General features: G+C 46.1%; 1 protein-coding gene across 3 annotated transcripts in view; it reads right to left on the bottom strand.

The window, feature by feature from the left end:
• Positions 1-25918, bottom strand: part of AGPAT4 (1-acylglycerol-3-phosphate O-acyltransferase 4) — a gene marked incomplete at its 5' end in the record, with an annotated part of 83545 nt that overhangs the window by 45785 nt on the left and 11842 nt on the right. The window lies entirely within an intron of this gene.

Below are 25918 nucleotides of genomic sequence, written 5' to 3'. Positions count from 1 at the left end.
AAAACACATAAAGTTTTGTTTTACGATTCTGTCTTTGGCAGATTTTCAGCTAGTTTCAATTACCTATGACCCATCAATAGAGAAGTGACAGGAGTTTTACCTAGAAGAAAGTAAAATGAAGTGCTATCAGACCCTCAGGCCTTAAGATAGCGTTCAAGGGAGTAGAAAGATCCCCGCTGGGCCTCAACCTCTGAACACCCCAATCTCACTCTCCAATCACATGGATGACAAAGGAAGACCAGCAATGTGCCTAGTCCCAAGAGGGCTGAAGGGAAGAGGAACGATTTAAACACAACCTGAAATACCCAGCTCTAAAGACAAGCAGAAAGGAAATTATTAGAAAAGTCAATGGCTTTGGCTCACTGCCACCCACGGTGTTCAAATCTCCCAAGCATCTCTCCACTGGTTTCTGAATCCTTTAAGAATACAATATTAAGGGACTTCCTTGGTGGCGCAGTGGTTAAGAATCCGCCTGCCAATGCAGGGGACACGGGTTTGAGCCCTGGTCCGGGAAGATCCCATATGCCACGGAGCAAATAAGCCCGTGTGCCACAACTACTGAGCCTGCACTCTAGAGCCCGTGAGCCACAACTACTGAGCCCACGAGCCACAACTACTGAAGCCCGCATGCCTAGAGCCCATGCTCTGCAACAAGAGAAGCCACTGCAATGAGAAGCCCGCACACTGCAAAGAGTAGCCCCCGCTCGCCACAACTAGAGAAAGCCCACGCACAGCAACGAAGACCCAACGCAGCCAAAAATAATAAATAAATGTATTTATTTTTAAAAAAGGAAGAATATTAAGAAGGCTAACAATCAGATTCCAAATATAATGACATATTTACTAAGTGCTTATTATGGGCTCTGCATAGTGACAACGTATGCAGCAGACAAGGATGCCAATAGCAGAAAGAAAATGGACCAAACATCTTACATAAAAGTGAAGAGATGTTCCACTCCCAGCAGTTCCAATGGCTGATGAAGCTACAGCCAGACAAGAATAAAGATGTGTGTATTTTTTTCCCACCGGTCATGGTCCTGGAGACATCGATTGAGTAATTAAGAACACAATCAAGGTTAAATTGCAGCCGTTTGACTTTTGTAGATTGAGCTTTAAAATATCAATAACAAAGATTTTGTCAGATACAGATTATATGAGCTGAGAGACGGCGTCCAGATGGTAAAGATGTGGTTGCACAAGATACAGTTAATGCGGACAGAATTAAACTGGAGGGACGTTACTGTCACCTTAGTAAGCTGAAACTCTGAAGTCAAGACAGACTGGGTTTGATTAATGACTCCAGTTTTTCTAGGTGATGACCTTTGACAAGCTGTTTAATAGTTTTTCTTTCAATCTTGAAGACAGAAATGGTGCTTTCAACTCTTAATTCACAGCCCCCCCCTTTATGACCAGGACTGTACAGTGTATGAGGACATGAATTGTTCTCCTTCCCGGATTTATAGTCACTGTCTTATTTTGTGCATTTTATTTGCCCCACACTTCTTCTTGCCTTCTTTTGGAATAAGTATTTTAAATCATTTTCCTAGTTTAGAGGTTATACAGTCTTACTACCCTCTAAGTAGTTACCCTAAAATACTTTCCATGGATGGTCTGATACACTGACCTGTCAGCAGGGAGCACCTCTCCTTACTTCTGGTTTCATGAGTAGAGACCTTCCTCTAGGGAGATGCCTGTCCTCCCAGCACGCCTTTACTCACCTGCCCCGGAAGTAGGGTAGTTCACAGGACTGGTGAGTTTGGGAAGGTTAAACGGGCATTCTTGGCCCTGCACCTCCTCCCCAGATGTGCATCTTGCCCCTCCCCAGGAGGTGCTCTCTTGGACCTCAGGAGGCTGTCTGGGCCGCTTGGGTAAATCTCCCAATTTTGGGGTTCAGCCAGCAGGCGCATTTGGCTCTCACACACAGCTATAACTTCCGAAACAGGCTCTATCAGCGGTAAAGAAAATATTTTGGTCACCATCTTCCATGCCTTTGCTTAATATCTCAAATTGTTCAGAAAAATAACCGAGAAGGGTACTATTCTTTGGGGTCCTCTTGGAGATGTCAGTATTATCTATGTCCAAAATTATTATCCAAAATTCCATATATTGTTTTCTCAAAAAAATTCAATTTAATGTAACCACATCAGAAACATTATTCACAATTTAAAGCAGCTGTCCCGTTGAACTCCAAATCAAGTTGAAGGGTAACTCAAGACAAGAAATTGGCTACTATTTTCAGGGTGAGTTTCCAGCTTTCTCTTTCCAATGGCAAGTCTTCCCAAATAAAGGGGAAAAAGGCAATTATTCAGAGGAGACAAGCACAGTAGGATAACAATGGAACTGGAAAACAAACTGGATTATAGACACTTTTTAAGCGAACGTTTATTGTGTGGCGGGTCCTGCAATGAATACAGTCATTCGAAGCTTAAAGCCGACAAGGGATTTCATGATCCTTAGAATCGGCAGTTCATGCAGTAGCCAGTCATCTTTAAAAGCCTAAAGTAGCTTCCTAGACGGCACTTAATGTCATAGATCACTCAGCATGTCCACAGTGTATGCAGTAAAAGCATACTTAGTAGACCTTCATCAAGTAGTCAAGACTCAGAGGGAGAGAAGAAACCTTGAGATGTCTAATGCGTCAGGCTGTGCCAGACGTCACTCATCTTCAACTACCCTGAACGGGAGAGAATTCTAGCAAAGCCATCCTTTATCTCGGATCCAAAACTACGTGCATAGATACTTTACACAGGGAAACTTAACACTCCCCCGGGCTCGTGCTACACATGCTATTATCCTAACTCTCTTTGGCAGCTGCGGTCGCTGGTGGGCAGGCCAACTCCCTCGGCTCAGGCGTTTAAGGCAAGTCTTGAATGTGAAAGTTCTCAAGGTCCACTCCAATCCTATTTCCTTCCAAAGCATTCTGATCTCGTTAAAGCTCCCCCCAACTCTTGCACAGTGACCCGAGCAACTCCCTCTGTCTCACAGCTTTCATATTCATACGTTGCTGCACGTCTTGATATTCTAGAGCCCTTAAAGATGTCAGAAGTTTAGGATGAACATTGCTTGATGGATACCATAAGTCACAAGAAAGAAAAATAATGTTGACCTCTTCCTTGAACGATTGGGTTCGTCACCTTAGAGCGCCCTCTTGCCAGGAGACTAAGAAATGCAGCAGTTGGGAACATGGCTAAGTTACACGTGGGATCCTGAATGTTGCACTTTTACCAACATTTAAAGCAACAGTAGGAAAAATTCAGGAACTGGAGAGTCTGGGAGGTGGGAGAAAATCAGGAGAAAGGGTCTTGGAACTAGGAGAAGAGAATGTTTCAGAAAGAAAGAAGCAGGTAGTCAGTGCCAAATGCAACAGAGAAATCCCATCCAGTAGCACGTGACTGGGTTAACTCAGCGAGGAGCTAGACTGGGTGGGGGGCAACCTAGCACCTCAAGTAGGTCTGAAGCCACAGAGTTAGGGTGAAGGCTAGACTGAAGGGTCATCGTTCAACTTAATGTGTTTAATCCTGGAAACAAGGAGAAGAAAATGTGGAAGAATGAGCAGCAACGTGATGGCTGGGAGAGTTACCTCAGGACAGATTCCTGAGCAAACATTCAGGGGGCACTCGCTGGGTGGCCGGCACCATTCCAGGTGCTGGGAACTCAGTGAACCAGAGAAACAAATCTCTGTCCTCAAAGAACTTGTAGACGAATGGAGGAGACAATGACAGACAAGCAGACAGCGGTGCGTACTTTGTGGGAACCAGCAAATGGCAAAGGAGTGTGTGTGACTCTTTCAATGGGGTGAGGAAAGCATCAGAGCTGGGAAGCCCTGTCTGCAGGATTTAAGTTTATCAGAGCTGGTCAAACATGCACAGACTTTACCTATATTCCCCCCAAACCACTTTCCCAGACTCTGTTCCACGGAGCGCCGATTCAGTAACAAACTGTTAGGTGATGCTAACAAGTGTTTTGGGAGATTGGTCCTCTGGAAAAAATGTCACCAACCAATCTCTTCACCTCTGGACTTCTCAGAACGTTTAGCGTGTTGATGAGACTTTTCCGAGAGGGGCCCCAGCACTACACCTCCTGCCCCTACACACACGGATGTTAATAAGGATCTAGCCTTCCAGGAGACAGTCAGGGGCTCCCGATGAAATAAGTGCACCTGCTGCTCTTTATTCTTGACCTTTTTTTCCATGTAATCTTGGTAAACATTCTCAAAGTCTAAGCCTAGTCGGTCCCTCTTCTGAAAAATCTTCCACAACGGTGGCTCCCTTTTCCAAAGCCCAATGCTCCCAAGGGCTGAGCCGGGCAATCGGCACCAGGCTGGCTCCCCTCCTGCCTCAGGGGCTGAGCTGCTCCTAACCAGAGCCGTCATCTTGTAGAAGCTCCTAGAAGGATGGGGGGGTGGGGGGGGAGAAGAGTCTCTGAAGGAGACCTGCTGACCAGCCCCTCCTCCTCCCAGTGAGGTCATGGCAGAGGCCACGGGCCAGGAGGGTTAAGTGCCTGTGGGCATTCGAGTTCTGGGAATAAAAGTGCTTATCTGGGCTTTAGAGGAAACTAAAGTCCCAATCAATAAATACTCACTGTTGATTGACTGAAATATGGTCCTGGCCTCACCATCAACAGAATTGATAAACTATGCACAGCATTTACGCAAACTCCTCAGGGCTAGCAACTTGTTAGTTCTAGCTTAATATTTTCTCTTTTTGGTGTGTACGTAACTGTCATGTCTGTTTTTACCCGCACTCTTCCTCAATGTCCCATATTTCTTTCTTCCCTCACTCTCCTTTTATATTTTTACATCTTTCCCTTAATTCTTCTATAATAAAGAATGGGAATATACTTCTGTTGTACTTACTGATATGCTTATGGAAGAGTTTTGTGTTTCTTTCTCTTTTTTAAAATTAATTAATTTATTTTTAATTTTATTTATTTTTTTTGGCTGCGCCGCGCAGCATGTGGGATCTTAGTTCCCCGACCAGGGATCGAACCCGTGCCCCCTGCAGTGGAAGCGCGGAGTCTTAACCACTGGACCGCCAGGGAAGTCCCAAGTTTTATGTTTCTTGATTTTTAAAGTGGATAAGTAAAATGATTTATACAGTCTTTCCAAAATATAATAAAAGCCTCTAACTTATACTGCTTATTTTATACCTAATTGTAATCTTTAAATAATTTTTCCCTCCATGGCCACAGTTCTCGGCTGGGGGTGGTTCTTTGTCTCGTCCCCCATCCCCAGGACCTTTTTTCCATGTTTGGAGACATTTTTAGTGGTTACAACTTGGGGGAGGGCTGCTACTGGCATCCGAGGGTCGGGGCCAGGGATGCAGCTAAACATTCTACAATGCACAGAACAGCCCCCATAACAAAGAACTTTCCAACCCCAAATGTCAATAGTGTTGAGGTTGAGAAACTTGCTTAATGGCCCCCAACACTGAGAAAGATAAACCAGGTTTGCATAGTTTTAGGTTGGATTTAGATACAGACTTGCTCAGTCTGTGTTGAGTCCTGGCTCAACCCTTACTAGTTGTGAGACTTGGGCCCAGTTACTCGACCTCACTGTACCCGGTTTTCCTCACCTGTAATGGTCGTTCTGAGGTTTAAATAAGCTAACATGTGAAAAGAGCTTGAGATAGTGCTGGGAACATTTTACGCATTATTGCTCTTTTCCCCTTTACCTTGGCTGTGTGTAAGTGTCAACACCAACAGAGAAACTGACCGAGAACGTGTAGGTGTTTTCAGATGAATACACGGTTACACAGCCTGTTGAGGGGAAAATCCCTTGTTTATATTATCCAAGATTCTATATTTTAAACTCTAGAAAATCCTCAAACCAATCTATACCAGAATTACTGCTAACACTGATTCATTCTCTAAAGTCATAGGGTTTGTTTTTGAAATCCACGATGCAGTAAGCCTTTGGAATAGACTATCTATGTTCTAAACATTTTTCACTGGCCTGGTACAGAACATCTGGATATGACATGCCTACCAATGCAGGTTTTAAAGGATTCTAGCCTGGTAATTATAGAGAAATTACAAAAATCATTCATTGGCCTCTTAGCCTCTTCTGCATAAACAGCACGCTACAACACTGTGCATCAGACTTGCAGAAACCTATAAAAACCTTTCTACAGGACTGCAGACATCTTTGGCGGGCATCTGGATACCACCTCCTCCACACATCTTTGGGTCATGCTCGCCTCTCCTACAACTCATTCACTGTTCAAAGCTCAGGGCCTAAGGAGGCCAAGGTTAAGGGCTCCAACCATAGGTGGGCACCTTGGCTTGGTTCCGGCCATGGCTGGGGTGATGGCTAGTTTTATGTGTCAACTCGGCTAGGTGATACCAACCCACTTATTTAATCAAACACTAACCTAGGGGCTGCCGTGAAGGTACTTTGTAGATGTGGCTACGTGTATCAATATATATCCGTATATTGTTCCTTTGGAGAACCTGATGGACACAGCTAGCCCGCCAGCCCCTTGATGATGGTGACCGGCCAAGGGCAAGAGAACAGTGGCCACGTTCACCACCATCTCTGGGGACATCGCCTGGGGTCGTGCCCCACTGCACAATGTGAATTCTTGCATAAAGAAGATATGCCTCTTGGCTCCCAAGAACACCAGCTTGCCCCGTACAATTGCCACAGATTCCTTTGAGCGCTACCAGAGTGACGTGGAAACAAAGAAAGGGGGAGAGGAAAAGCTACTGAAGAGTGTTTCTAGGGAACCCAACTTTGAATTGGGATGAATCAGGGCATAAAGTGGAAGGAAGAAATAAGGAAAGAAGGAAAAAGGAAAAAATTAAATTCTGCACGAGTCCTACAATTAGACCCCAGTGAAAAATGCAAACTTGTGCATCACTTCTACGGAAAAAATCACAGTAGCATAATGCTAATGATAGTTAACACTGGACTATTTACTACTCACCTAGAAGGCATTCAATAAGTGTTATCAATATTTTAAATTTAGGTCTATGTGCCAAATACTATCATAAAGGATTTACAGGCCAGTGAATAAATGGTGTGGGCTGTCTGAATTCAGAGAGCTTTATCTTAAATAATACTCCGTTTCATCCCCTAATAACTGAAGTAAAACGCTCATGATCTGTGGGAAAAGCTGCATTCTCTTTCTCTCTGTCCATCTCTGCCCAGAGTCTAACCTCAACTAGGCTGGACAAGGAGAAAAAAAAAGTGTGTGTCCTTGAGCATATGTCACAGTGCAGCATAATCTCATTTTCTGTTTGCTCAGGAATACTTTGGAGGGAATTATCTGTGCCGCTTGCCCTCTTCAATAATCACATCCATTATGCTGACTGGGTACACCAGGGGTCCCTCCTTCACCCTCTGTAAGGAATCAGGGACAAGCAAGTTGCAACTTTGCATTCAAACGAAGACCCATCTGTCCCTGGGCCCTTCGGAGTGTCGCCATCCCGTGGCTCTAGCCTCTAAGAAGTGTATTCTTTACGTGTCCCCACTTTCTGATCTACCCAAACTCGTAAACAGAGAGATCCTACTGCCCGGGCTGAAACAACACATTCCAGCCTGGGAAGCTGACAGGGGCAAGGCTGAGCCAACCAGCCGCCCCTTCCCAAGAACAGGAGCAGAACTGCAGCCCCCTGCAGAGGCATCTTGCCCTCTAGCCCACCGCAGAGATAACCACCGAGCCGAGGAAGTCATCACCCATTCAGCAGTGTTACAGAGGAAATCTTGCCCCATTGATCAACTCAGCTTCCTCTGCAGTATTGATCTTCCAGGTCCTTCCTGGAGAAAATGAGCTGGCAGGGAAGTGGGGATTGGAGACTTTTCAAGGGAGACTTAATTCTCCACCTAATCAGATAAGGCGAAGGTTAAGAAGTCATTAATGAAAAAGGACCATTTTCCTCCGGATGAGATTAATGAGCGTCATGGTCCCAAGGGAGATGTCAAAGTACCAAAAGAAAAGGAAAGTACAGGAATTAATTTACTTTTTTTTACATCTCATTTTTATTCAAAGAGTACTTTGGGTTAAAAATAGAACACAGCAGTTAGAAAGTCATTTGTAACAACCAGGGAAGATGGTCTTCTGTTTCTTGTATTAGTCACACTGGTTGGTTTTCAAGGCTGTCATCTGAATTCCCCACCACGAGCTCTGTCTACCTAAGAGGTGCGAGGAGTTCCACAGCGGGCACCCAGCCTGGACTCTGAAGCAGAGCTTCTGAAACTCCCGCAGGCATTGGCCACACCTAGCCGTGCAGACTCTTAGCTCTGAGGGGCTTGAATCTGCCTTTTAACTACTCCAGGGTGATGCTGAGGCTGACCTGGGGGACAGGGGTAAGTGAATTAATGCGCCCCAACTACGCCAGTCCTGCTCTTAACTCTGTAAATACATTAGCTGTATTCAGTCTCTGAACAGTCCAAGGGGACGTCTCCACTTTACAGGTAATCAATTAGACTTTGGTCACTATTCACCTATAATTCATGCCTTTTCCAGTGTTCTTCAGTGGCGTATCTAAGTGCACATGCCTCAGCCTGTCATTCCCTATCTGAGCCTTTGAAGGCTCATCACATGTGTCTCCTCCTCCAGGAAGCCTTCCAGGCCTGGCAAACCTGGATAAGCTGGCTTTCCTATATACGCCCAATACACACTCCTATATCCTGTACTGGATGCGTGGTTATCTATTACTTTGTAACAAGTACCCCACAACTTAATGCCTCAGAACAACAATAAACATTTATTATCTCTGACAATTTCTGGGGTCAGGAATTCAGGACTGACATGGCTGAGCTGTTCTGGCTTAAGAGTCTCTCAGGAGGTGTGCCCATCAACAGACGACTGGTTTAAGAAGATGTGGGGTGTGTGTGTGTATGTATACATATAGATACATACACACACACACACAATGGAATATTACTCAGCCATAAAAAATAATGAAATAGTGCCATTTGCAGCAATATGGATGGACCTAGAGATTATCATACTAAGTAAGTCAGACAGAGAAAGATAAATATCATACGATATCATTGATATGTGGAATCTAAAAAAAATGATACAGGTAAACTTGTTTACAAAACAGAAATAGACTCACAGATATAGAAGACAAACTTAATGCTTACCAAAGGGAATGGGTGGGTGGAGAGGAGAGATAAATTGGGAGGTTGGGATTAACAAATACACACTACTATACATAAAACGGAGACTTCCCTGGTGGCGCAGTGGTTAAGAATCCGTCTGCCAATGCAGGGGACAGGGGTTTGATCCCTGGTCCGAGAAGGTCCCACATGCCGCGGAGCAACTAAGCCCGTGCGCCACATCTACTGAGCCTGTGCTCTAGAGCCCCTGAGCAACAACTACTGAAGCCCACGTGCCACAACTACTGAAGCCCGCGCACCTAGAGCCCGTGCTCCGCAACAAGAGAAGCCACCGCAATGAGAAGCCTGTGCACCGCAACAAAGAGTAGCCCCCGCTCACCTCAACTAGCGAAAGCCTGCGTGCAGCAACGAAGACCCAAGGCAGCCAAAAATATAAATAAATAAATAAATAAAATAGCTAAACAACAAGGACCTATTGTATAGCACAGGGAACTCGACTCAATATCTTGTAATAACCTATAATGAAAAAGAATCTGAAAAAGAATATATAGCTCTATATGTATGCATGAATCACATGTATGAATCACTTTGCTGCACACGTGACACTAACACAACACTGTATATTAATTACGCTTCAACTTTTTAAAAAAGAAAGAAATACCAAAAAGAAATTTGACTGGGGTAGAGGATCTGGCTCCAAGGCAGCCACTCACGGGGCTGGTCTGCTGGTGCCGCTGTGGGCGGAGACCTGCTGTGGGCGGAGATGCTGTGGGCGGAGACCTGCTGTGGGCGGAGATGCTGTGGGCGGAGACCTGCTGTGGGCGGAGACCTGCTGTGGGCGGAGACCCGCTGTGGGCGGAGACCCGCTGTGGGCGGAGACCTCCGTTCCTCTTGCTGGGCGGCTTGAATGTGGCTTGAATGTCCTCACGCGTGGTGGTGAGCTGCCCCCGCCACGGGGGTGGAGGCTGGGCGGCGACAGAGGGTCAGCCACGCAGATGCAATTTTCATGGCCTCGCCCTGGAAGTCACAGACTGTCTCCGTGCTCAGGTCACTAGAAGAGAGTCACTAAGCCCTGCCCACTTTCAAGAGTTAGAGGAATTAGGCTCTGCTTTTTGCAGGAAGGATTGTTAGATACGTTTAGAATTACCGTCCCGCGACAGACTGTGTTTCCCAAAGATAGCTGTATCCCGCATGCTTCTCTAGAGTAAGGCCGCTGCCCCAGCAAGAGGCAGAATCGAGTTCCCCTCCCCTTGATTCTGGGAGGGCCGCTAACGTGCCGTAAGCAACAGGATGTGGTGGAAGTTAAATGGCTGGCTTTCAAGGCCAGGTCATAAAATCCAGAGCACGCGTCACCCCGTGAGTTAGCACGCTCTGGGAGCCCTGAACTATCAGCTAAGAAAACCTGCTACCTTGAGGCTGCCACACCGTAAGCAAGCCCAGACCCCATGGAGAGAGTGTTCAATTAACAACCTCAGCTGAGGTCCCAGCCAACAGCCCACCAGACCTGAGAATCATGACACCCTCAGGGTTCCGGCTCCCAGCTCTGAGGTCTTTCCACTGAGAACCAGACGTCCTGAAGCAGAGTCTAGGCGCTCCCACCGGGCCCTGTTCAGATTCCTGACCCACAGAATCCATAGCCATAAAACGGTTGCTTCAAGCCACTAAATTTTGGGGTAATTTGTTACACAGCAATCAGTAACTGGAACCCACACTGCCTTAAAACTGTCCATTTATTCTCTCTCTCCCCTTAGATCGTTAGACTGCAAGCTCTTCTAGGGCACAGGGTTGTGTCTTACTCCTTCTTATAAAGCCAGCACTCAGAACAGTGCCTGGCATGTAATATGTGTCAAACAAATGTTTGTTAAGTGAATGATGAATGAATAAGAGTTTGCGGAGTTTTGCCAGGATAGTTCTCTTTGGCGGGAATTTAGAAGAACCACGGTTGGAACAGAACTGCGCCTGTCCAGCTGAGATACCCATCTTCCCAGCCCTTGTAGAGTTGTTTGTTGTAGTTTCATCTTGCCTTTCTTGTGACCTTTGAAATTCACCCTGAAAGCATTTAATCAGGGACTCTCTCTGCTCCATGCAAAGATGCATATCATTAACACACACAAACAAATCATGATTCCAAACATGGTTGTGACCACAAAGCCAAAAAGATATTTATGTTTAATTTTGATGCTAGGTTGTTAAATGTTTGGAAAACAATTCCAAACTCTTGAGTTGATTTTACCTTCTTAATTTTAGATATTTAGATATACAGGCCGGAAGTTGTGTTTGAAAAATTAAAAATTTTTCTCAGTTGCATTCAGGAGTTGAATGCATTTACTCTCCATATTAATAAATGCATACAAAGGGGATTAATAGCGTGTTTGTTAACACTTTGTATATCTTTATATAAATGTGGAATATATTTTATTATTTTTTTTCTTTTTTTGAGGGGGGGATATATTGTAAACATGCCTGAAGTTTGAGAAAATGGTCTCGAAGTTAGTCTGGATGGAAGTTTCAACCACTGCATTTTCAAAATGTCTTTCACTTGCTCCAGTGCCTTTTTAAATTATTTTATTGGATTTAATAACAACAAATACCTCCAATTTAATAGTTAAATGACCAATTTTATAACCAGCTCCAGCCCTGAAGGTAAATACTCCAGTTACTACTAATCCCCCACCAAGTCTCCCTTTCCATCTGTATTTACCCCACAGGCACAGACAATTATCTAGAAACTGCACTCAGCTCGCATCATCGCATTATCTCATGATTAAGTTTAACTCTCCCAAATTTTACAAATGCTAATTAAATCTAAAAAAGCAAACAAAATGTCAGTCAAAACTGATCTATAGTTATTTGTCATCAGCAGCTGTTTAAAAAAAAAGAAGTGTTTTCTCAAATTCAAAAGATGTATATGCTTCGGTGTCAAGCATAGTAGTAGATGTATGCTGTGCTGTGCTTGACAGAAGAGGCGGGAATAACCTATCCCCCGAATTAAACGCGTGTTTGCAGTGAAGAAAAGCTTTGAATGATTTTTTCATTCCTTTCCTCCCTATTGTACTACCTTGGAAATATTAGAGTCAGATAATTGCAGTTGTAGTTTAAAAAAAAAAAAGCAGAATCACCCCCAAATCTGAAAGATTATCAAGTTTAAAAATACACCTGCTGTGAATGCCTACATGACACTGCTGATTAAAAAGCACTGGGGAGAATCGAAAGATGCAGCAGGCCTCAGCCTCACCACCAGCGACTGAGCAGGAGAGCTTGACGGTCCCTCTGTGGACACTCTAGGTTGTGAAGAAATGCTGACTTGCCCAGGGTCAAACAGATAAATGATTTACTGGCACGACTGATCGCAAAACGCATACCTTCCACCCTTAGTCTACCCCACCTCCCTCCAGGCTGCCCCACACACACAGGGGGCATGCACGCCCCCCTGACCTCAGGGTCCCGTGCAAGCTGCTCTCCAGGCTCGGCCAGGGAAACTGAGGCCGTGGAGCCAAATGGCCAGAACCAGCCCCGAGTTCCTTTCACCTCTATCTCCTGACGCTGAGGCTCGAGCATTCTCTTCCTGCATCAACTCTGGGCAATAACTCAGGCAATATCAAGGATGACCCAGAGGGACACTTCAAGGTTAAAAGCCTGAAAGAGTGACACTCCCCAGCCAGAGAGGGCAGAGGCCCTGAAGTGCATCTCAAGTAAAAAGGAATCCAGTTATTTCTACTCAAGATGTCCCCAACTTGCACGGAAGTTTAACTAGATAAATACCTGGTTTTAAAGCAAGAAGCAGTAACAGTTTCAGGGGGGAAAAAAAAGAAGAAAGGAAGGAAGGAAGGGAGAAAGAGAGAGAGAAAGAAAGGAAGGAAGACAGAAAGAAGGAAGGAAAGGGAGGGAGGAAGGGAAGAAGGAAGGGAGGAAGGAAGGAAGGAAGAAAAAGAGAAAAAGGCAACATGAAATTCGCTATTGGCAAAAAACAAAACATCAAGTTAAGGTAAATCAATTTTGAGAAATAGTAGAGGAAAAAAGCCATTGTAAGAGTTGAAGTTACAAAAACAACAGCAAACATGCTAACAGAAAACCTTCTGTTCTTTTTTGGCCTCCTTTTCAAAGTAGCTGCTTCTAACACAGGACATTGAAATAGTCCTTCTACACGTCCAGTTCCTGGGCAAGACGGAGTAGACACACTTCTTCCTGTTCTGCTAACTAGAGGGCATTATACACAGAAGGAACATAAGGAGACTCTGCAGGTGGAGAGACGGTGAGGATCAGCTCAGGATCTGAGTGAAGACACGTTGGTGAGTCCCTGGCATTCACATACACTTCTTCATATATGCCAGGCTGCGCTGTAGATGCTGGAAATGCCAATGACCGGAAAAGCCTGCTCTCTCTACCTAAAAGACCAGGGAAAAGGCAGTCTAGCAAGACAGAAAACTTCTAGATGTTAACTGCCCTACTCCTACCAAACATCATGGAAAAAAACCGTGGCCGCACCCTGACCCCCGTCAGCAAAGGCCCAAGTAGGGAACCATTTTCAGGCTATAATGAGGCATCCCTCCAACTCCTCCACCTGCTGGGTGGTGTCAGAGAAGGCTGACTGGGGAGCTGGAACTTTCACCATCCTCCAGTGGGAATAAGTCCCCCTGCCTCAGACATAATAAGGCACCCCCTCTGCCCCACCCCACCAGGGTGGTGTCAGTGGAGGCCTGATGTCGAGTCCAGACGCCCACTTTGCCCAGCAGTAACGAGGCACCTTTCACCCATCCAGGGTGTCCATGGAGGTATAGTGGGGAACCTGGACTTCCACCCCTGCCAGGCAGTAGCAAGGCAATACCCCTTTTCCCCTCTAACACAGTGTCTGAGGAAGCCTGCTAAAATAAGATTGAAATAAGATCCAGAGTCTCAAAACATAATGCCCCAAACATCCAGGATACAATTAAAAATCTCTGTACATACCAAGAACCGAAGAAGTCTCAACTTTAATGAGAAAAGACAACTGACACAGAGCAACACAGACAAAACCGACACTGGAATTATGTAACAAGAATTTTAAAGGGACCATCGTAAAAATGCTTCAACAGCAATTACAAACACACTTGAAGTAAATGAAGAGCTGAAAGTCTTGGCAAATAAACAGAAAATACAAAAAAGAACCAAAGGGCAATTTAGGAACTGAAAAAGCAACAACCAAAATAAGAAACACAACAGATGGACTCAAAAGAGGAAAGAATCGGTGAACTCGAAGATGGAACAGTAGAAGGTAGCCAGTCTGAACAACAGAGAGAAATGAGGCTAAAGACAGACTAAGATAGTCCTTCTAGTCACTCAATGGAATATTCCAAGGAATTCCAGCATTCTTAGAAAGTATAAAGCTATTATCTAGGCACTATTTCCAGATGTGAATTTAAGAGTCTTACATTTCCCCAAATCTTTGTAGGCTGAGTTGATCCCTCCTGCAAAAAAGAGTGGGCACTCAATCAGTGATTCTACTAATCCTCTGGAAGTATAATTGCTAAAACGTCTTTTGCCACTTTAAAAGTAGCAATGGAGCACTATTTACACTAGCCAGGACATGGAAGCAACCTAAATGTCTATCAACAGATGAATGGATAAAGAAGATGTGGCACATAGATACAGTGGAATATTACTCAGCCATGAAAAGGAATGAAATTGAGTTATTTGTAGCGAGGTGGATGAACCTAGAATCTGTTATACAGCGTGAAGTAAGTCAGAAAGAGAAAAACAAATACCGTATCCTAATGCATATACAGGGATTTTAAAAAGCGGTACTGATGAACCTAGTGGCAGGGCAGGAATAAAGACGCAGACGTAGAGAATGGACTTGAGGACACAGGGAGGGGGAAGGGGAAGGGGAAGCTGGGATGAAGTGAGAGAGTAGCACTGACATATTATGGGGAAGGATGCACACCTCTGCGACTGTATTAAAAGCCATTAAAATGTACACTTTTAGGGCTTCCCTGGTGGCGCAGTGGTTGAGAGTCCGCCTGCCAATGCAGGGGACACGGGTTCGAGCCCTGGTCTGGGAAGATCCCACATGCCGCGGAGCGGCTGGGCCCGTGAGCCACAATTGCTGAGCCTGCGCGTCTGGAGCCTGTGCTCCGCAACAAGAGAGGCCGCGATAGCGAGAGGCCCGCGCACCGCGATGAAGAGTGGCCCCCTGCTTGCCACAACTGGAGAAAGCCCTCGCACAGAAACGAAGACCCAACACAGCCATAAATAAAATAAATTAAAAAAAAAAATGTACACTTTTAAACGGCTGATTTGTACAGTATGTGAATTATATCTTAATAAAGTTATTGGAAAAAAAAAAGTAGCAATGGAATCACTGAAGAGCTAAGAGCCCCTCCTGCTCCTAATGTACTGGCTTGTGCCCACCTGTTCTCTGGTGAGTACCAGGACCTCTCCCCTCCCCCCGGCACTGAGGTCAGTTCTCAGGGAAAACAAACCTCCCAGGTCACGTGATCAGTACCCAGGGGTTTTTTTTGTTTTTTGTTTTGGTACCAACTGTTATTCAGGGCACCAGGCTATTCTATGAGATGCTATAAAGCTGGGTAAACATATTTGATAAAACAAGTATATTGCAATGAATTCATTCTTTCAATACTTATTAGTGCTGCTGGGTGCCAAGCACTGTTCTACACGGCTGAGGTACAGCTATGACCTCGGGGCAGAGATCCCTGAAATAAGCTCAAATTCCAGTGAAGTGGGGGCAGGGAGGGGTGGAGAGAGATGATGATAAACAATCAATATAAAAAATGAATTAGTATATTAGCACGTGACATTCCCCTGCTACAAAAAAGAAATGACAGAATAGTGTACGGAGAATGGGGATGGGTGGAGGTTGGTTACTGGGCCAGGGAGATGGACGGTGGCTGGGGGTGAAACGCGGTGACCCTCTGGCAGAGCAGGGCAAGTGTGAGCAGCGGTTCAGGGGGCAGGGGTGAATTCTGAGCGCCACACTACGTGGTGTCTGTCAGCAGTGCCCCCGCCAGGAGAGGGAAACGCGGCCCGTGGCTTGAGTGAGAGCTCAACACTAACACGTACAGATTTAGAATGATCCCAGGGATGCTCGGAGGATTTTTATCTTTTGTGTTCTTAGAAGAGGTGGAATAATGAGAACTGAAGGAGCGATCATTTCTGAGGACTTACTGCTTTCCCCAGCTCATCACCCTGTTAGTATCGCTCAAAACGAGGCTGGGTTGGGTTCAAATTCTAAGACAAAAGACACTGTCGGTTAGTTTAAACATCAGATTTTTCTGAAAACCAATTTTACATTTCAGTCTTTTTTTAATATGAAATTAGCTACCAAGAAAAACACTGTAGTACTAAAAAGTAAGCTACGCGATATTCAGATAAGTCTCTCAAGATGTTTCTACATGGAATTACCCTCCCAACAGGTGCTTGTATGTCTGTCATCTCTGCAGTGTTGGCAACCTTTCTTTTTTATTCACACATTAAAGCCCTTTGTTCTTTAAAAAAATTTTTTTTATCGAAGTATAGTTGATTGACAATGTTCTGTTAGCTTCTGTTGTACGGCAAAGTGATTCAGTTAAGTATATACGTATATATTCTTTTTCATATTCTTTTCCATTAGAGGTTATTACAAGATATTGAACACAGTTCCCTGTGCCATACAGTAGGACCTTGTTGTTTGTCTGTTTCATATAATAGTGCTGTGTATCTGTTAATCCCAAACTCCTAATTTATCCCTCCCCCCCCTTTCCCCTATGGTAACCATAAGTTTGTTTCCTATGTCTGTGAGTCTGTTTCTGTTTTGTAAATAAGTTCATTTGTATCATATTTTAGATTCTACATATAAGTGATAAAAAATGATATTTGTCTTTCTCTGTCTGACTTACTTCACTTAGGATGATCATCTCTAGGTCCATTCGTGTTGCTGCAAATGGCATTATTTCATTTAAAGTCCTTTGTTCTTAATAGCTCAACACAACACACATATACACACCCCTTATACAAATGCGCACGTGCACACACACACACACACACACACACACACACATGCCAGACAGTATTAACATCTGCAGATTTGAGGGTTCCCCTCGACACACAACACTCAAAATTTAAGACAGAATCCAGTAAGGCATGCAACAACTCCTATCTCTAGAGGCCGATTTGAGTTCACTCAAAATAACAATAACAAAAATGCTTGCAATGGGCAACTCGATTGAAAAAGTGACTATCATTCATCACTCAGATTTTCAAGATTCATAGCTACAGGAAAAAAATTAGAAGAAACAGAAAATAATTAGACATGCTCAAAAGAAAACTATTGAACGCCGATGGATTTAAATAAAGAATTCTTTCCCAAGTATTTACATAAGGCACAAAAATACTTAACTTGAATTCCATCAATTCATAATTGGTAACAATTCAAACAGAAGCCTGGATGAAATGTATAGCTGACCAACAGGAAAAAATTGTTAATAATCAGATGAAGCAATATAACCAGAACCACCGCGGGTAGAGTCTGTCATACAGAGTGAAGTAAGTCAGAAAGAGAAAAACAAATACTGTATGCTAACACATATATATGTAATCTAAGGGGAAAAAAAAAAAAGGTCATGAAGAACCTAGGGGTAAGACGGGAATAAAGTCACAGACCCACTAGAGAATGGACTTGAGGACACGGGGAGGGGGAAGGGTAAGCTGCGACAAAGTGAGAGAGTGGCATGGACATATATACACTACCAAACGTAAAATAGATAGCTAGTGGGAAGCAGCCGCAGAGCACAGGGAGATCAGCTCGGTGCTTTGTGACCACCTAGAGAGGTGGGATAGGGAAGGTGGGAGGGAGGGAGATGCAAGAGGGAAGAGATATGGGAACATATGTATAACTGATTCACTTTGTTATAAAGCAGAAACTAACACACCACTGTAAAGCAATTATACTCGAATAAAGATGTTAAAAAATAATAATAAATAAATAAAATTAAATTAAAAAAATAAAAAGCGTGAGTACGCACTGGAAGAAATCCCTGCAAACATCACCATGACCTTGTGTGTCAATTCCCGGGAAAACGCATCACATCCAACAGGGAAGGCTGGCTTTGTCAAGGAAACAGAAATGCAAACCAAATGGGCAAAGCTGGGGTGCACATAAATCAGCTTGAAACCTGGTGATAAGAGATCAGAATGGGGCCGGAATGAGGGAGATTCCTCATCAAAGTGGAAACCTGATGTGTGAAAGGAGTCCCCTCCCTCCAGAGGACAGACCAGAAATCCCAGAGCCTGGCTCAAAGGGGATTGGCTGCTTCTTCTTCTACTGCTGGGATTAATCCGCGAGTTCACAACAATTTCTCCGACAGCTTGCGATACAGTGTGTGTCACGGGGCTGGACAAAAGGGTTTAATGGCCACTCATTTATGAGGAAAGTGTGGCCGAGCCACTAGAAAAAGTTTTTGCAGATTTAACTATAAAGTGTTTGTGGTGGTGACAAAGGCAGAAAGAGGAGGGGATTTTTGCTGTCCCCTTTGTTACTCATCTTGACAGCCTGCGCCCAACCTTACAAACGATGAGGAGCTGGAACCAGCAGAACAGGGGGACTCTGAAGGCACAGGCCAGGAGAGACCGAGAACAAGAGTCAGAACTAGACAGGGCAGGAGGGCACTGAGACCGTCGCTGAGGGAAGATGAGACCAGAGTCCCAGGTAACAGCCCTGGGGCGTCGGAGCAATCCTGTGAAGGCAGAAACCAATCCCAGCCTTGCAACTGCCTGAGCTGAGCTGAATACGGGGAAAGTCACTTCTTTGGTCCACTCTATGTTTCCCTATTTATGCATTGGAAGAAGTCCATCAGCATCATTTCTGGCCTCAGAGGAGCTGCCAAGGGCTCATTTAATCCTCAGGCCAGCAGTGATGTGCCTGGTGCCTGCACTCAGCCGTCAGAATCCCTCCTGGGTTAGTGCCTGCGAAAAGGACAATATTTCAAACTCTATTATATTGTGTTTCTAGTTGTAGTCTTTCAAAAGTACGCCCTTGTTGCCTCCCAACCCTATTCTGCTGGCTTTCCTTAGACAGGACTATGATAAAGGCAACAGGACCGGCCACTGCAGTTTTGTAAAAGAGTTCACATCCAGCTTGATGCCAACAAGTGCTTCTTTGGTGAAGCTGTAACTATGCCCTTTATATAATATTTTAAATACTGATCTAAATCCCCCAAAGGGAATTCTAGAGTCTTCTCATGTCTACAGACCTGAGTAACAACTGTAATACTCATTATTAACCGAGTCGTGTCCTAAAGCCCAACCGCAACTTAGTGGGAGAGAGACTGTGTGAGTGACAGGAAGGGGCCACGTGGTAGGAGCGTGGGTCACGTGGGGAGCGGGCAGCGTTGACTGTGAGCTGGCTGTGGGGACCGCTCGAGGTGGGCTGGTGCAGCCCCTGGCCAGGGAACAGCCTGCATGGCCTGGAAGGGAGCTTTCTGGCTGGGCTCCTTCATCCTCTTCCAGGGCTGAGTCATTTCTCGCTAGAGACCCTCATGTGCCGAATTGGGTAGCTGCCCCTCCCAATCACTCCCACCAGGATAATTAGGATGCTCCTAAATATGTGATTATTCGTGTACAATGTTTATCCCAGCAGCCAACTTCTTCAAGCAGGAAGGAACAGATGACATTCCCATTTCTCCCACTAGGGGCAGGATGAGCGGGACAAAACGTAGGGAAGAAGTCCAGCCCCTTCGCGCTGGGTTGGCATCTGCCTGGCTGGATGCTCACGTAGCAACAGGTGCAGGGAAAGGCTTCCATCTTGGGCTTGGATGTGGTTTGGAAGGTCGCAGTAAGCTTTTAACAGGTCTCCCCCTCAGCCCTCCCCCAGTGCACCCTCCATCTGACACCCGATACATTTTTAAGAGCAACTCAAACAGTGGAATGCCCTTTAATTCAATTCAGCATTTATTGAGCACCTTCTGTTGAGCCCAGGCGCTGTGCTCTTGGGGTGGGGCACACAGTGACGAGGAGCCCCAGCTTCTGACCTCAGGCACTGAGCACCGCCCTCCCCTCCACCCCCCGCCAATATCTCTCCTCAGCTGCACTTCCCACCCTCAGCTCCAGGTGGAAGGACCGCGTGCTCCTTGGGGACTTACTGCCTGTGCTTTCACGTCACCGCCCCTGTGCCTCCCTGTTCTCTCTGCTCATCCCTCTGCCTTCCTTCTTTCCTTCCTTCCTTCCCGTCTTTCTTTCCTTCCTTCCTTTCTTTCCTTCCTTTTCTCTTCCTTTCTCTTTCTTCCCTCCATCTCTTCCTTCCTTCCTTCCCATCTTTCTTTCTTTCCTTCCTTCCTTTCTCTCCTTCTTTCCTTCCTTTTCTCTTTCTTCCCTCCGTCTCCCTTCCTTCCTTCCTTTCCGTCTTTCCTTCCTTCCTTTCTTTCTTTCCTTTTCTTTCTTTCTCTCTCTCTTTCTTCCCTCCCTCCCCCTTCCTTCCTTCCTTCCTTCTTTCTTTCTTTCTTCCTCTTTTTCCTGATTTATACTCTTCCCATCTTTCATGGTGGAAATGCTATGAGTCAGGCCACAACCATGAGATGCCCAAGATGAAACCATGACAAGGAACTTATGACAGGAAAGCCTGAAGGCGAGGAAAGCACAACATGAGAACAGCGCTTTCAGCAGGTGGAGGAGAAGATCCAAACCAGCCCGCTCTAGAAGGTCAGGGGGGAGGTGAGCTCAGGATGGAATCACAGAGGAATGGTTTCCTCAAAGAGAGCTGGGGGACCAGACGCTGCCTGAGCATTTTTGGAGCTTTCCCCGGTGCAGCACAGGGAGGGGAGGGTGGTGTGAAAGCCACTGCACTGCACGGATGAAACCGAGCCCAAGGCTGCAGGAAGGCAGCTGGAGAGCTGTCTGCCCCAGGGCAGGAGAGACTGGGCACCGGGTCCCCCTCCTCCTCCTCACAGCTTTCCGCCCCCCCCCAGAGCCCTGACAGCGTGGCCCCGGCTCCCGGCAACTGTTAATTCATTCCCACCTCAGCCCACACCCCCAACGTGGGGTCAGGACTCTTTCTCAAACAGAGGCAGCGCCAACGTGTCTTTGGGTCCAAATGCCTCTCGGCCGCCTCTGTCAGACTCTGAAGGACCCTTGTCACATCTGGAGGAAGCGAGCTCTCGGCAGCCTCACGAATGTGGCTTTGGCTGAATGTCATTTCTCGTTAGTTTTCTGTAATCCCCGTCAACAGGTCATGGAGCAAGAGAGAAGAAAGTGGGTCTGAACCAGAACACAGAACAGCCATCCGTCTCTGGGGGCAGAGAAAGGTTGGCGGCCCTTCTCAGAAGGATGCACATAGAAAAGTTTTACCTGTAGACATAGATTAACTCACTTTTGTCTACTCCATCCAATTTGAGGTGCACATTGAGTGGTAATGCTGTATTAATAACAAAGGAGTGGGCACATATACCTAAAAAGGAGACGTTATAGTGGATTGGTGACTGTATATTGGGACTTTCAGAGTTCGAGCCACCAGTGGGAACCTTGGGAACATTTTTTTTTGGGGGGGGGGGTTAGTCATTGTACTGATGGTTCCAGTGAGTGGGCCTCTTAGCTCTGGCAAGTGTCTCAGGAATCATGTGTGTGCTTGACTCCCAGATATAAAGACTAGAATGTTTGAGGTTCAAACGTTTATTATGGGTTTAGAATATAATTTTTTACCCATACTGTGTGAGAGACACACTCATGCTGAAGAACCAAGTAGTGTGCTGGAAAATCCTAGCCCTGATTCACAGCTTTGCCAATTTCCATGGTGTAAATACTCTCACCAGGTTGATGTCAGGCTGCCAATTCGTGATCACTGACTGCGGAGCTGTGTAGCATTTCTACTGCACACACACAATCGATGTAACCTCCAGAGTAAGAGTCAAATGCAGTAAACCAACTAGGGAGAGAGAAAAGCCAGTGTTGAGCACCTATTGCCTTTGTTTCATAAGATAATTTATTGTGAGTTTCTCATGGTGTTTAATAACTGACTTGGAGAAGTCCTGACATTCTAGAAGCTGGCTCTGGTGACACTACCGGCTGTAGCAATAGCATCATGACTCAGACTGGGCCAGGTGCTGGAGCCGGGGTGGGGGGGGGAGCCCCCGTCCTCCTTGGTGGCAGAAGTGACGGGAAGGAGAGCTCAAAGCTGCAGGCAGCTGTGCTTTGTGCAGAACACCCACCAGCGGGAGTGAAGAACCAGGCCACCAGCATAGAGACGCTAAGCGGGGGAGGGGGCGTCACAGCGCGCCAGCTCCTGCATCCAGCGGAGACCCCGGCGCTCATCACCCTCCCTGTGGCTGGCGCCGCGAGCTAATGAGGCCCTGATCTGTGCTCAGCACCACAGCACCGAGAGCTCTGGCAGACGTCCCCCCTGCGCCCACTCTCACCCTTCACGCAAGGACTTCTGTGCTCTGAGGTCTAGCTGATGACACCCCCTTTTTGAAGCCTCCCTGGCTGGTCCAGCCCCTGTAAACTCTTCTTTCCCCTCTGATAGCCTGCAGTCCTTGGGTCTCTACCATATTACTTAGGAATGAGCTACAGTCTTGTGTCTCCCCTAAGTGTGTTAATTCGGTTTCATGGCTGAATCGAGGTTAGTACTCAGTAAACAGGTTTGGGCTCATTACTTAATTATGACTTAGAAAAATGCAATACGTCCATCTGGGTCTTCCAATCAGCCACATCCTGCAGGTTCCATAAACTTCTCGCCAGGGTCAAGTTGGACAGTTGGTGTGGCACGATGGCTCAGTCCAGGCCCCGAGCGGTCACCTCGCTCGCGCATTCGATGGGGCTCCTGCTCCGTGCGGGGACGGTGCGGGCGGCTGGCTCACGGGCTGACCCGTAACCCCACCTCACTCCCGTCAGCAGGGAGGGAAGCGCCAGGAAGCATGGGGAGAGGGGGACCCACCTTCCCAGGGTTGGAGGGGAGGAGCAGGCACGGGCTCTACAAGCAGCGAAGGCAGCTTTGTGACCGGACTGGATGGGGCTTCATCAAGTCAGACCTCAGGTCCTTTAGTGAAGTACACCTGCCAGGGGCCTTCTGTGGAGGGCGTCACTTTACTCCCTGAATGTGGTCACCCCTCCTTTAACGCCAAGAAAATAATCATAAGCATCATACACGCATTACTTTGATGTAAATGACAAGAAAGAGAGTCTCTCCTTTCACATGTCCTGTCCAGTCAGGCAGTAGCCAAAATGAGCGTGAACAGCGTGAACACGACCCCAAACGCAATGTCAGCAGACAGGTGAGCCCTCCAAACAAACCTCACTTTTTTTCATTATTGCCGAATTGATGCAGCTCCTTTCTTCCCTGAGAAAGACTACAAGCTAAACACACACACACACACACACACACACACACGTTGTATTTACACAACACAGGATGAATGGCTGCAGTGTTTGCCCAGAGAACATTCCACCTAAACGTCCCATTAGAGTGTCTGTCAAAAAAGCTCCCTGTAAAACACAAAGTGGTGAATTCTTAGGATAAAAGGCAGGTTAAGTATAAAACTAATGCCTGGGCGTGTACAGCGCCATAATACGTGTTGTCCATGGCATAAGATCCCCCACAAGGAGCAGGAAATGAACATGAGCTGGGTGACTAGTTCTGGGGATGGTCTAGGTCTGGGCACCTGCACTTGGACCAGTAAGGTGACCGACCTGTCAGTCTGCCTGGGGCGTCCCAATCTTGTCAGCGGGAGGCAAACCGGGAAGGCCGGTCACCCTCCAGACCAGCTGGGGCCAACGGGGGCCACACAGGAGGAAGAGGCAGATGGGGAACAGCTTCACCAACGTGCTGCGCCCTCGCCTGCCACACCCCTGTGCCCAGCCCCTGCTCTACGGACACGTATCAGGTAAAGTGGTCGCCAAAGCAGGCCTCGTTTCTAACTCATGTTCCTAACCTTCTGGCCAGTTCAGAACATTTTTATTGCCGAAAGTTTTTAATTCTGTCGTTTTAAACACGATGTGTTATGCCCTCCCCCACGTCTAAGTGATGCCACGCCAGCCTCCCCTTCCAGCCCTGCCTAAGCACACCTGCACCTTGGTCAGCGCTTTATCTACTCTATGCTCATTTTTTCTGAGACAAATCCTCATATTCTTTTTGAAACTCTGAGGGTGGCCTCATCAGGAAGCCGTGGCCACACTCCCCTCGGCACCCAGACTGTGGTAGGCCCCCTGCACCCTACCTACCACGTGACTGTTCCCAGCCCGAGTCCTAAGGCTGGAAGGGATCCTAGAGGTCCTCTGAGCAGCTCCCCCCGCAGGTCAGCGGTTTGAGCGCCTTCCCCCCACTGAACGTCAGTCCCAGTCTCCACCAAGTTCGCAGGAGGGACTCCCAGCTTCCCGATACCCCTGCTCTGTTCCTGGATGGTTCCTGTCATTAGCGGTCTTTGCACGTGTTTCTGGTCACCTTCCCCAGATGCTCAACTCCTACCTTCACAGGTTATGAGATACACCTGGGCCCTCTTCAAGCACCGACAGCCACGCGGCCTCTCAGGCCCGTCTCCCCGCAGCCCCCAGCGTCTCCTCCCACGATCGTCCCGCATCCCAAGCGCATCCTCCTGACGCATTCCGGGTATCAGAGCTCCATTGAAAGCACGCTCAACCCCAGCCGTCCCACTCTTGGCTGACTAAGTGGGGATTAAGGCAGGAATACCTTCACCTTAGATTTTTATAGCACATTAAAATTTATTTCCCTCCTTTTACAAATGAAAAAATGAAGCCGCAGTCACCAAAGTGGCTAGGCCAGTGCCGTTTTGTTAGGGGACACCTGAGCGGGTTACCCGTCCATGGCCCTAGACACAGGATGCTCATATCAAACCTCCAGAAAAGCTACAAGGGAACCACCAGGGAGCCTAAGAATGTCCGAGAAGACCTACTCTGCACAGTGCTTTCCACAGGAGGTAGCCAGGTATTCTGAGATGGGAGAGTGGGACAGGATATATTTTAAAATATTGTGATAGAACACCAACGCATTTCTAGGATTTTTTTCTTCAAAACAAAATGTGGAAGTGGGCAAGACTTTTAATCTAATATCTGCCCTCCTTTCTGGAGAACTGGGATAGGACCAGAGAAGGGATGCTCGAAAATGTTTGAAAAGCCTCCAATCCCATCTGGACCCAAGATACACTGAAATAGAGGAAAATATGGAAATTCTTTTGGCTATTAGTATTCCCTTTGCTTTGGAGCTTATTTCTATGAAGGCTGTTTCCCCCTTGCTTCTAACTGTGCTATTTAAATTCTATCTCCAGTATGCTGACACCAAAACCCATAGGCTAAGACAGTGGTCTTCAAATGATTTTGACTGTTTAAATTTTTAAAAAATATGCACAATTAGCATATGCAAATTTTATACACAATAAATTTTTGTTTTATATAATTTATAAAATATATACAATTTTAAAATCTTATCTATATATATGATAAAGAAACATAAATTGGAAGCTCTAAGGTTTTCTTTTTATATCCTAATGGCTCATCTTGTTTTCCTCCTAGGGAATACCCAGCCCACTTTGAAGATCTCACCCAGCTGTCTCATGAAGTTACAAGACACCAAAGTCAAACTTATAACCTAATTTGAAAGCTGTAACCTAAGTCACAAGTGCAATTTAATGCCTGCAAAAACAAATGGGCACCTTGGCTGAGAATTAATTTATTTATAAACCACATCAACAGCGAAGACACCTTGCTCTAAGGTAAGCATCTGCTCACACAACTCAGTATCACATTTGTATTCCTAAATCTGCTGTTTCTTTAATACGTCTTAATACATCTATTTGAAATTGAGTGATTAAGCTCTCTATTTAAAATACAAGATCACTTTTTCTTAGGAAGAATCACATATATATCCCGTACTATAGGTAA

This window comes from Balaenoptera borealis (assembly GCF_965194805.1).
Source record: "Balaenoptera borealis genome assembly, chromosome: 9".
NCBI classification, from domain to species: Eukaryota; Metazoa; Chordata; class Mammalia; order Artiodactyla; family Balaenopteridae; genus Balaenoptera; species Balaenoptera borealis.
Note: the sequence above shows the minus strand (reverse complement) of the source record. Positions and strands in the feature narration are given on the sequence as shown.